Source organism: Pseudoliparis swirei, chromosome 13, assembly GCF_029220125.1.
Source record: "Pseudoliparis swirei isolate HS2019 ecotype Mariana Trench chromosome 13, NWPU_hadal_v1, whole genome shotgun sequence".
NCBI lineage: Eukaryota > Metazoa > Chordata > Actinopteri > Perciformes > Liparidae > Pseudoliparis > Pseudoliparis swirei.
The window spans coordinates 9,013,561-9,026,130 of NC_079400.1; positions in this window are offsets into that span (position 1 = coordinate 9,013,561).

The following is a 12,570-nucleotide window of genomic DNA, read 5'->3' on the forward strand; positions in this document are numbered from 1 at the left end:
TCCCTGTGTCCCTGTGTCTCTTTGCGCTCTTTTAAAATCCTCGCCGACTCCTTTGTCAAAGTATTTTGAGTCGGCGAAGCATCCAAAACCTCCAGAGGAGAACTGTCGTCTTCTCCCAGCTGCCGGCCGGAGACCTGCCCTCTTTCCACCGACAGCAGGTATCATCCGGCCCGATATGGCCGACAATGTTTATGTCTGAGATCAGGGGTGTCTTTGTGGGCCTCCAAGGCTAAGCCTCTAATTGGCCATGGCTCATCAATCACACAGAGCCACCCCTTTCACCCAAAGTCCCATCCCAACAGCTAAGAGGAATGAGACCCATGGAATGGACTCTATGGCTCCCAAAGGCCTTAAAGTAGGCTTTGGGAGGGGCGAGTGGTTTGAGAGAAAGAAAAAAAACCACAACGTATTCCAAGTTGATGTCAAGGAAAGTATGCGTCTGTCCTTTGTTTTTTCCTGACATGCTTCAACCACTTCCCCTTCACATTAAACGAGAAAAAAAACATGGGTGTGACCCAACTGTGTGATTTAGTCGAGGAGCACGGGGTGCTTTAAATAAATAAAATGCCCGAGATGCTCAGCCTGGCATCGACTCTGTGTTAACCGACTGATTGAATCTCATTACATCCGTAAAAAAAAATTAGTTCAAAGGAAAAAGACGAAACATCTGGCTTCACTTTGTTTCTCATTTGCTGTTTTCACTTGAACTTGCCCTCAAAGGGATTTATTGAGCCGGTGAGAGCAAGAGCATTTCTTTCATTCCACTTTATTATTATCTCGGTTAGGTGGCGGAGAACAAGGTGACGCTCTGCAGCGCTGCTGGGAAAGTGTGCCTGGGACCATAATCCAGAAGCATGCTCCAGACAGGGTCAGAGGGGTCAGAGCAACTCCTCAGCCATTGTAGCCATTATTTGCTTTGGCTGAACACTCAAAGTCCAAGATTTGGCCGCAGCGTCACGCCGAGCCCACACATTTGTCAAAAGGGATAAGGAAAAGTCCACAGCACATGTGTTTTATGGGGTCACGGCAAAGCCTCCACATTTCCTCACATCCAGAGACGGCATGTGCAACACTCAATGTGTTTTTTCCCTCAGCCCGGGTGTGTTCCTTATTCATTTATTCTTTCATTCCTCCGTCCCTTCATTCATCATTCGTTCACCGCAGGTTTGAGCGTTGTGGTGGTCCGCGGGAAAAGCTGGAGGTCACGGAGGTTTGATGAAGAACAAGTCAAAAACAAAACTGGGTTACCAGGCGTCCATTCGCCATATCATAAACACGAATACACACGCTAAAGACTTCCCCCAGAGCCGGTCCATGTCCAATTCTCTCCAGTAACCGAGAGTAATCAGCTGTGTCATCCTCGTCATAAATCTCCAAGTTCGGCAGTGGCTCGCAGCCCAGATGGGGATGGGCCTTGTTCGGTCGCACTTGCCTCCGCATCATAAATCCATGGCCTTCTTCGCGGCAGCGTATTCCTGCTTTCTGTGTACCTCCCAACAGAGGAGTACACGGGGGAGGCGAGAATATTGCAAGACCGCTGCCTCCTAAAGGAGTCACTTTGCAAAATGGACTGTCTCGTCTTCCCCGCTGCAATAATTGTGGGGCAATTTTTTCAGCATCACATGCAGATTCGCTGGTCGGTCTCGGGGGTCGATGAGCGAAAGAAGGGGAAAACATCACCACCCGAGGTCAGAAATGCTAACATTTTCAGACTAAAACTCTTCTAAACATGTTTTAATCGTAGGTTTGATCATGTATTACTGTAAATTTGATGTCAACTGAAGCTTTTATGAAGGAAACATGCCCCTCTGGTAAACTGAAATTGGATACAAAAACATTCAATACCATAAAATGTTATTTCTATTGAAGAGTAGTCCCCAGTCAGTCTGACATTTATTGGTAGGAGTGGGAAATAATTTCCGATTGACGTGATCATAAACCATAACCTTTTCTTGCTCCATTCTGTTCCTGGGAATCTGAGTCCAATATAAAATAAAATACAACTGGTTGTTTAACATATGAAACAAAGTCAAGCTAAACCTAATTTAAAATGTTTATTACCCACTATTTGCTCCGTAAAGATATAGAGGAGTGATGTCTACCTGAGCAGAGAATGAAGTCCCTCTCATGTGTGTGTGTTGTAATCTGACTCATTTTGACTTTGTTTCTTGTCGTTGGATCCTCCATCAAAATCTGCTTCTTTGCACTTTCTCTCTTTTAGATCCATGTACTGTAACAGGCTCTCTGTCATATAAATTGGCTTGAACCCACAGTACGCATAACCTTGTACATCCCCATCCCACACATTCTGTAATAACTATGAACCCTCCTTTATTCTCTGAGAAATGTTCTGATCTCAGTGGGAACCAGAGAGTTGTACACACCGTGTGATCGCACCAAGGCCAGAAGAAGACCTTCCTGACTGCAGGTCAGTGTGCATGGCTGGCTGCACGACAGAGTCATGGCAGCTGTGGTCTAAAGGGTATTATAAGATTCCTGGATGCAGCTCTTATCTATGGGGACGAAGCTGCTGCACACATTACCGTGACGGTGTGGGCCGCCACTGCAGCGGTGGTGGTCTACTCATCAATCCCCCCAACCCCCAGCCAGCACCACCCACATGCCCACCCGGGCTGTAGCATTGGGACAAATGATAAGATTACATTCTCCAATTACAGTAATCGTAATCCAATTCGTAATGATGATGACATTATTTAAATTAGAACCATTTTATAACCAAATGATAACTAACAACTCATTACATTTATTGGAATGAGGTTTTATTCAAACCCAATCTTCCCGTGTTACAAATAAATAAGTTAAAATGTGAATATTCCAATAGATTACATCCGGGATCGCAATTAGAATCAGCACCTCCGATATTTGTTTGAAAGATATTGCATTTGGAAAGTAAAGAGGGAAAAAAAGAATAAAGAAAGCATGAATTTGACCACGAAGCTTGTGCCGTCATGGTTTCGCTGTTGATTCCCCCTCTCTTTCTGGAAAGCGCCAGAATGACAAAGTGCACAAGAAAAGCATGGTGGCAGAAAACGAGGGAATCCTATCAGTGCATGAATTTAATTACCACTCAGACAGCTCCACATAATGAGCAAAAGGTGGATGTGTGAAAGACTTGCATAATTCATTTGTGCTTTTCTCATTTAAACCATGCCCTTAGCCTCCTCACTACTCCTGTGCTTCCTGCCCGCTGCCACATTGCTCTGATCGATGATCAATAATTTAATTTCAACTGAAAACATTTGCATGGAGGGAATTATCTGTGCCCCGTGCGCCTTTGAAAGAGAACTGGCAAAGCAATTTGGAATACAGGTGGGTGAAATCAACTTTCATGTTATGCTCTCTCTTGCCTCCTAATTGTTCTGCTCTCGTTGTAATAAATACCGGCGTGGCGCCTCAGCCTGTCTACCAGAGTCAAGACTGTGGAATACCAATTATACCAGCGCCCTTACACCAGCCCCTTGTGGGCAATAAAAGGGACACCAGTCTATTTTCTAATTAGATGGTGATGTCAAAAAACGTGACCAACAGCAACAAATGTACAGAATCAATCTGCTGTCAATTTACAACTCACACGCTTGATGGCATTGTACATTTCCGCGACCCATAGGTACGTTTATATATTGATGTTTCTGAACCAGAAAAAACGTTCACATCCGCTTTGTGTCACACCAACAGAAACCCTGGTGACACATTAACATTCTGAAATGATTGGTTGGGCTGATGCAACAGAACTCCTTGGTTAAGGTTATAAAAACATCATGTGTTAACAGCGTAGCGCAACGACGTAGCGCAACGACGTAGCGCAACGACGTAGAGCAACGACGTAGAGCAACGACGAAGCGCAACGACGAAGCGCAACAACGTAGCGCAACAACGTAGCGCAACAACGAAGCGCAACAACGTAGAGCAACAACGTAGAGCAACAACGTAGAGCAACAACAAAGCGCAACAACGAAGCGCAACAACAAAGCGCAACAACGTAGAGCAACAACGTAACGCAACAACGAAGCGCAACAACGTAGAGCAACAATGTAGAGCAACAACGTAGCGCAACAACGTAGCGCAACAACGAAGCGCAACAACGAAGCGCAACAACGAAGCGCAACAACGTAGCGCAACAACGTAGCGCAACAACATAGCGCAACAACGTAGTGCAACAACGAAGCGCAACAGCGTAGCGCAACAATGTAATGCAACAACGTAATGTAACAACATAGCGCAACAACGTAGCGCAACAACGTAGCGCAACGACGTAGCGCAACGACGTAGCGCAACGACGTAGCGCAACGACGTAGCGCAACGACGTAGCGCAACGACGAAACGCAACAACGAAGCGCAACAGCGTAGCGCAACAACGTAGCGCAACAACGTAGCGCAACGACGTAGCGCAACGACGTAGCGCAACGACGAAGCGCAACGACGAAACGCAACAACGAAGCGCAACAGCGTAGCGCAACAACGTAATGAACAACGTAGCGCAACAACGTAGCGCAACAACGTAGCGCAACAACGTAGCGCAACAACGTAGCGCAACAACGTAGTGCAACAACAAAGCGCAACAGCGTAGCGCAACAATGTAGCGCAACAACGTAGTGCAACAACGTAGCGCAACAATGTAGCGCAACAACGTAACGCAACAACGTAACGCAACAACGTAACGCAACAACGTAACGCAACAACGTAATGCAACAACGTAGCGCAACAATGTAGCGCAACAACGAAGCGCAACAACGAAGCGCAACAGCGTAGCGCAACAACGTAATGCAACAACGTAATGCAACAACGTAATGCAACAACGTAATGCAACAACGTAACGCAACAACGTAATGCAACAACATAGCACAACAACGTAGCACAACAACGTAGCGCAACAACGTAGCGCAACAACGTAGCGCAACAACGTAGCGCAACAATGAAGTGCAACAACGAAGCGCAACGGCGTAGCGCAACGACGTAGCGCAACGACGTAGCGCAATGACGTAGAGCAACGACGTAGAGCAACGACGTAGAGCAACGACGTAGCGCAACGACGTAGCGCAACGACGTAGCGCAACGACGTAGCGCAACGACGTAGCGCAACGACGTAGCGCAACGACGTAGCGCAACGACGTAGCGCAACGACGTAGCGCAATGACGTAGCGCAACGACGTAGAGCAACGACGTAGAGCAACGACAAAGCGCAACGACGAAGTGCAACAACGTAGCGCAACAACGTAGCGCAACAACGAAGCGCAACAACGTAGAGCAACAAGGGTTATACCAGGGTTTGCTCCCTGGTATAACCCTCAGACCCGCAAACTGAAGCAAACGTCACGAAAGCTTGAACGCATATGGCGTTCAACTAATCTCGAAGAATCCCGCTTAGTTTGGCGAGATAGTCTTAAAACATATAAGAAGGCCCTCCGTAATGCCAGAGCAGCCTATTACACATCAATAATAGAAAAAAATAAAAACAACCCCAGGTTTCTCTTCAGCACTGTAGCCAGGCTGACAGAGAGTCACAGCTCTGTGGAGCCGAGCATTCCTATAAACCTTAGTGGTAATGACTTTATGAACTTCTTTAATGAAAAGATTTTAACTATTAGGGACAAGATTAATAATCTCTTGCCCATAACCAGTGCCAATCTGTCCTCAAGTGGAATGGCCTTGGAAACCGCTGTATGCCCTGGTGTATATTTGAGGATTTTCTCCTATCAACCGTGACCAATTATTTTCAACGGTTTCTACTTCAACACGCCTACCTGTCTCTTGGACCCCATCCCGACGAGGCTGCTTAAAGACGTTTTGCCTTTAATTGGCGGCTCTCTATTAGATATTATCAATGTGTCTCTGCTAACAGGCCACGTACCACACTCCTTCAAGGTGGCTGTTATTAAACCTCTCCTGAAGAAGCCCACTCTGGATCCAGAGGTGTTGGCTAACTACAGACAGATCTCTAACCTCCGTTTCCTCTCCAAGATCCTTGAGAAAGTGGTCGCAAATCAGTTGTGCGACTTTCTACATCATAATAGTTTATTTGAGAAATTTCAATCAGGATTTAGAAAACACCACAGCACCGAGACGGCACTGGTGAAAATTACAAATGACCTCTTAATGGCAGCAGATAAAGGACTCCTCTCTGTCCTGGTCTTGTTAGACCTTAGTGCTGCATTCGACACCATTGACCATGACATCCTGTTACAGAGACTGGAGCAGTCGATTGGCATTTCAGGCACGGCACTAATTTGGTTTAAATCCTATTTATCAGATCGATCTCAGTTTGTATTTGTAAACGATGACGCCTCGATAACCACCAACGTTAATCACGGAGTTCCACAAGGTTCTGTGCTTGGACCAATTTTATTTACCTTATACATGCTTCCTTTGGGCAATATTATCAGGAAACACTCCATAAACTTTCATTGTTATGCAGATGACACTCAACTATATTTATCGATAAAACCAGAGGAGAGCAACCAACTCTGTAAAATTCAAGCATGTCTTAAAGACATAAAACATGGATGACCTGCAACTTCTTGATGTTAAACTCAGACAAAACCGAAGTAATTTTAATCGGCCCTGAGCACCTCAGAGATCAATTATCTGGTGATGTGGATTCTGTAGACGGCATTGCCCTGGCATCCAACACCACTGTAAAGAATCTTGGCGTTATCTTTGATCAGGACTTGTCCTTTAACTCCCACGTAAAGCAAATCTCAAGGACTGCATTCTTTCATCTACGTAATATTTCATAATCAGGCACATCTTGTCTCAAAAAGATGCAGAAAAATTGGTTCACGCGTTCGTTACTTCGAGACTGGATTACTGCAACTCCTTATTAGCAGGCTGCTCTAATAAATCTCTTAGGTCCCTCCAGTTGATCCAGAATGCTGCAGCTCGTGTTCTCACTAAAACTAAGAAAAGAGATCACATCACTCCTGCACTAGCTGCTCTGCACTGGCTCCCAGTAAAATCAAGAATCACTTTTAAAATTCTTCTTAACCTACAAAGCCTTGATTGGTGATGCTCCATCATATCTTAAGGAGCTTGTCGTACCATATTGCCCCACTAGAGAGCTACGCTCACTAAATGCGGACTACTTGTAGTTCCTAGAGTCTTAAAAAGTAGAATGGGTGCCAGAGCCTTTAGTTATCAAGCTCCTCTTTTATGGAACCAGCTTCCAATTTCAGTCCGGGAGGCAGACACAGTCACCTCGCTTAAGAGTAGACTTAAGACCTTCCTCTTTGACAGAGCTTATAGTTAGGGCTGAATCAGGTTTGCCCTGGTCCAGCCCCTTGATATGCTGCTATAGGCTTATAGCTGTCGGGGGACGTTTTAGGATGCACTGAGTACCTATCTCCTCTTTTTTCTCTCCTTAAGGATGGATTGTCATCTTTCAATCACACGTTACTAACTCTGCTTTCTTCCCGGAAGTCCTTTTGACTTTACGTCTCATGGGGTCATCGGACCCTATGAGACGGCATAGATCCTATCTGCCTGATGGATCGTCTGGGTCGTGGAATTCCTGCTCATGACTACGCCACTGTCCTGTTGAGACTCCGCCCACTCCTCCTCCCCACCGCCATCTGCCTGATGGATCGTGGAGGTCTCCATCGTGGAATATGCCTACTATGAACTATTCATACACTCTGTCATATTCATTGAATGTATTTTAACTCTAAATCTGTCCTTCTGTACACATTACATCTATTGCATCTGTCCATCCTAGGAGAGGGATCCTCCTCTGTTGCTCTCCTCCAGGTTTCTTCCCTTTTTTTCCCCCTGAAGGGTTATTTGGGAGTTTTTCCTGGTCCGATGTGAGGTTTTGGGGCAGGGATGTCTATGTGTACAGATTGTAAAGCACTCCGAGACAAATTTGTAATTTGTGAAATTGGGCTATACAAATAAACTGAATTGAATTGAATTGAACAACGTAGAGCAACAACAAAGCGCAACAACGAAGCGCAACAACGTAGAGCAACAACGTAGCGCAACAACGTAGCGCAACAACATAGCGCAACAACGTAGTGCAACAACGAAGCGCAACAGCGTAGCGCAACAACGTAATGCAACAACGTAGCGCAACAACGTAGCGCAACAACGTAGCGCAACAACGAAGCGCAACAGCGTAGCGCAACAACGTAATGCAACAACGTAATGCAACAACGTAACGCAACAACGTAACGCAACAACGTAATGCAACAATGTAACGCAACAACGTAATGCAACAACGTAGCGCAACAACGTAGCGCAACAACGTAACGCAACAACGTAACGCAACAACGTAATGCAACAACGTAACGCAACAACGTAATGCAACAACGTAGCGCAACAACGTAGCGCAACAACGTAGCGCAACAACGTAGCGCAACAACGTAGCGCAACAACGAAGTGCAACAACGAAGCGCAACAGCGTAGCGCAACAACGTAACGCAACAACGTAATGCAACAACGTAACACAACAACGTAACACAACAACGTAACGCAACAACGTAACGCAACAATGTAATGCAACAACGTAGCGCAACAACGAAGTGCAACAACGTAACGCAACAACGTAATGCAACAACGTAGCGCAACAACGTAACGCAACAATGTAATGCAACAACGTAATGCAACAACGTAACGCAACAACGTAGCGCAACAACGAAGTGCAACAACGTAATGCAACAACGTAACGCAACAACTTAGCACAACAACGTAGCACAACAACGAAGCGCAACAGCGTAGCGCAACAACGTAACGCAACAACGTAATGCAACAACGTAACACAACAACGTAACACAACAACGTAACGCAACAACGTAATGCAACAATGTAACGCAACAACGTAGCGCAACAACGAAGTGCAACAACATAACGCAACAACGTAATGCAACAATGTAACACAACAACGTAATGCAACAACGTAGCGCAACAACGTAACGCAACAACGTAATGCAACAACGTAACGCAACAACGTAGCACAACAACGAAGTGCAACAACGTAATGCAACAACGTAATGCAACAACGTAGCGCAACAACGTAGCTAAGTTACATTTGGTTTGGACATAAACAGCGGCCTCCTGGGTGAAAGTCCTGTGTTAGTTTGTACTGTCTGTCTGCCCCCCCTCCCCCTCCCACCCTCTACTTCCTTCCTTGTTACACTCATTATTATACCACATTGCTTTCTTGATCTGCTCCACGTTCCGGTATTCATGATTTGCATAAACGTATCATTCCAATATTTATTTCTAGGCGACTGGGATACGATTTTAATAAATAAAGCAGATTTTGTTGTAGTAGATCAAACAAGGGTGCCAGTGAACACCTAAATTACAGCTACAAAATGAATTCACAAAGACCCAGCGACGATTTTCATCTGTTGCTCAGTGAGGCTTTAAGGTCAATGATCTGTATTCTAAAATCCCAAATGGCTCTCTGCAACATAACTGGGAAGCAATTTCCAGTAAACAAACTCACGTAATCTTAGTGTTTACAGGATGAGCATTTGCTTATCTGTCCTGGTTTACTAACATCAGCAATTGCATTTACCAGCAGTACATCATCTCAGCTCAGCCGACCCAAAAAGAGACATACTGTCATATAACTATTCTAAAAAACAAGCGAACATTGCAACGTACACCGACAGAAGCTCAGATCGACTTATGGAAATAGAAACAGAAGCTGTGCAGTGGTGCATCTCCCTGAAGGTCTTTCAGAAGACCTCTGAGTGAATGCCATCTCATTTACAGAGCCTTAAAGCTTTCACTAGGCAGAATTCCTGAGTTTTTACAATAAACCACCAATTGCTTGACATTATGGGGTGCATGTCTCCACACTAAACATTTTACACATGCTTTTCTAAGCGGTTTGTGTGAATGTTTGTGCATCTAATGCGCGCACATACACTAGAGGAGGGAGTTTGTGGGATGACAGGACTGATTGTTTGAAACTTGACCCAGGAGCCAGTTGGATTCATAAAGGGCTCTTTCATGTCCCCTTCCCATCCGGTGTCTGACTTAAATCGTCCTGCTTGAATCAAGTGCTTCCTTATGTCAAATATTTACTTGGCTACTTAAGAATATTAAACAGGTCTTTCTGTCAAGGGGGAGAAAAACACTGCCGATGTGTTGCATTTCTGTCAGTCAAACTGCCAGCGGCTTTCAACACAAAATAGACACTTTGTCATCTTGTTTTTCTCATTCCTCCACAAATCTCCCCCAGCTGACCAGTCAGAGACTACGACCCGAGAGAAATCCACACAAAATTGCTGAGTATGTGTCTACGCTGTATCAGCCTCGGCATAGCGAATACCTCTGATTTATTTTGTTCTTCCTTTCTCAGACTTGATTCTGTTTCTTTTTCAGAACATTTGCGCCAGGTGGAATAGTCATTAGGCATTCGAGGCAGCGCTGTTACTTGGGGGCGGGAAGAAGACGAGAGGAATAGATGGACCCTCAGGAATCCCGGGATACTTTATTGGACTTGAGAGCTGTTGTGACGGTGTCCTGCGCCGCAATAATACATTTAACCGTCAGCATTCCCGCACAAAAAAGAGAAAAAACAACACTCACAAATGGATGCTGTGTCAAAGTTGTGAATGGAGTGAGGAAAGGAAAAGGATATCGACAATTCCAGATGGGGAGAGAAGGAGACGGGTTTTGTTCTGCTTTTCCAAAGTTCACTATGTTTGACATGAACACATTATACTGCATTGTGCCTGTTTGTGTGTCTGTAAATGTGCGTCCCACCTTCAGTGAGATATAAATCGACAGTGTGCGTGCAGCTGTGTGTGTTATAGTCTGTTGTCCAGATTCAGGTGTGTGCGCTCTTTGAAGGGCCTATAAATACTGTGGGACTAATTTGATTTAAACTAAAATGGAAACCATGTTTTGACCTCGCAATGAAAAGCAGCTGCTAGATGTGGTAGCCAGGTTGAGATGGCATCTTTTCCCTGTGCATGTGTGTGTGTGTGTGTGTGTGTGTGTATTACCACAGTGGCACATTGTCTCCAGCTGGATACTTTTTAACACAATGTTTGATAGTCTAAGGCCTTTGTTACTTTCTTTACTGCCGGTTGGAACGTACTTTCCAGAACACCAGCTTGCTGCTGCCATCTTTATGGAGACAAACGGTGCTGTGACTTTTGATGGATTTCACTTTTGCATGAAATTGGGTTTTTGAATTTGGTTTTATTAAAACTTGAGAAAGAACAAAGTTGAACATTTGTCTCAATCTTTGCAGGCTTCTCTCTCAGCCCAGTTGGCATTGTATGTTTCTGCAAACCACAGACATGTTGAATGTCTACGCTTTTGCGTTCGGTCAAAGCAACGCGCAACACACGTGATGCAGGACATAAAGCGGCCGCTGCATGGTTTGAAAATGAGTTTAACAGGCGAGAAAGTTGGCCAGAACAAACTAACCCAGGAGACCGCTGTTCATGTCCCTTTGAAACCAGAAATATACGTTGATTTGACTCTTGTTTCGACACGTTACCGAAGAACGTCAACACAAACGATGATCTTCTTTTTGAAACATAACCAAATATTTCCGCTGCCTATACCTAAACCTAGCCATCACATTTACCAAGTGCCATTCTGTGTTTCTGCAAGAGCGACATAAGGATGACATGAAACGCATTCATATAAAGTATTTTGTTCCAGAAACCTCGACATCCCATTGCAGAAACATACAACAGCTTCCCCTCTGGGACCTGTAGCAAACACACTGCTACAATCTTCCCAGAAACAGCCCAACACCATAATAGCATGAGAATGGCAACAAATACGCCAAATCAAATTGCTTCTGTGGCTGGTACTACCTGCATTGAGTCACTTAATTATAATCTAAAGCCAGATTTTGTTCTCCAAAATCAAATTTGCTGATAAAACTCTGAATCTGCCATGGCCATTTCACGAAGCAAATTAGATTTGTCCACGTCCAGATGAAGACGGACGCACAGTGTGTATGCACTCCCTCCTGCAACACAACCAGCAGCCTGCCGTGTGGGAAATGTTACCCTCAGGACCTTCACTGGCCTGTGTACGACCCCTCTGGGACTGACGGAGGAAACCACAGGGCGGTCGCTCATATTTTTTCTTAAGATGTGTTTTGACGTTTGCTGCTAAGTGTGAGGAATGTCAGTTAGACACATGAAGGATTTTATTCCCTTGTGACAAGTGTTTCTACTCTCACCCAGCTTTTCAGCAGCAGATGTAAGGAAACACCTTGATTTGTTTTCCCCATGGGTCGTGTTTTTCTTTGGAGGGAAGGCAGACGGCAATGCTTTCATCGACTTCTATTATCACTTCCACGTGTATACTTACTAACATCTTTTGTTGTCGCTTTGAGTTAAATACAAAGTCCGGTGATGCAACACATTCTCACGCCAATGTGTGAATTAACGCAGCTTGGTCCTTGCCACGGAGCTTCAACGCTCTACCAACCCCTCAAGGTCAGTTTATGGCATGTCAATATATGCTGGTTACATCCTGTCTCTTCTCAATAAACTTTCCTCTTGACAGGAAGTGAAGATGACAACAGCAAAACCACTCAGTTCAGTTTTGTAGCAAAAGATCGTAGTTGAC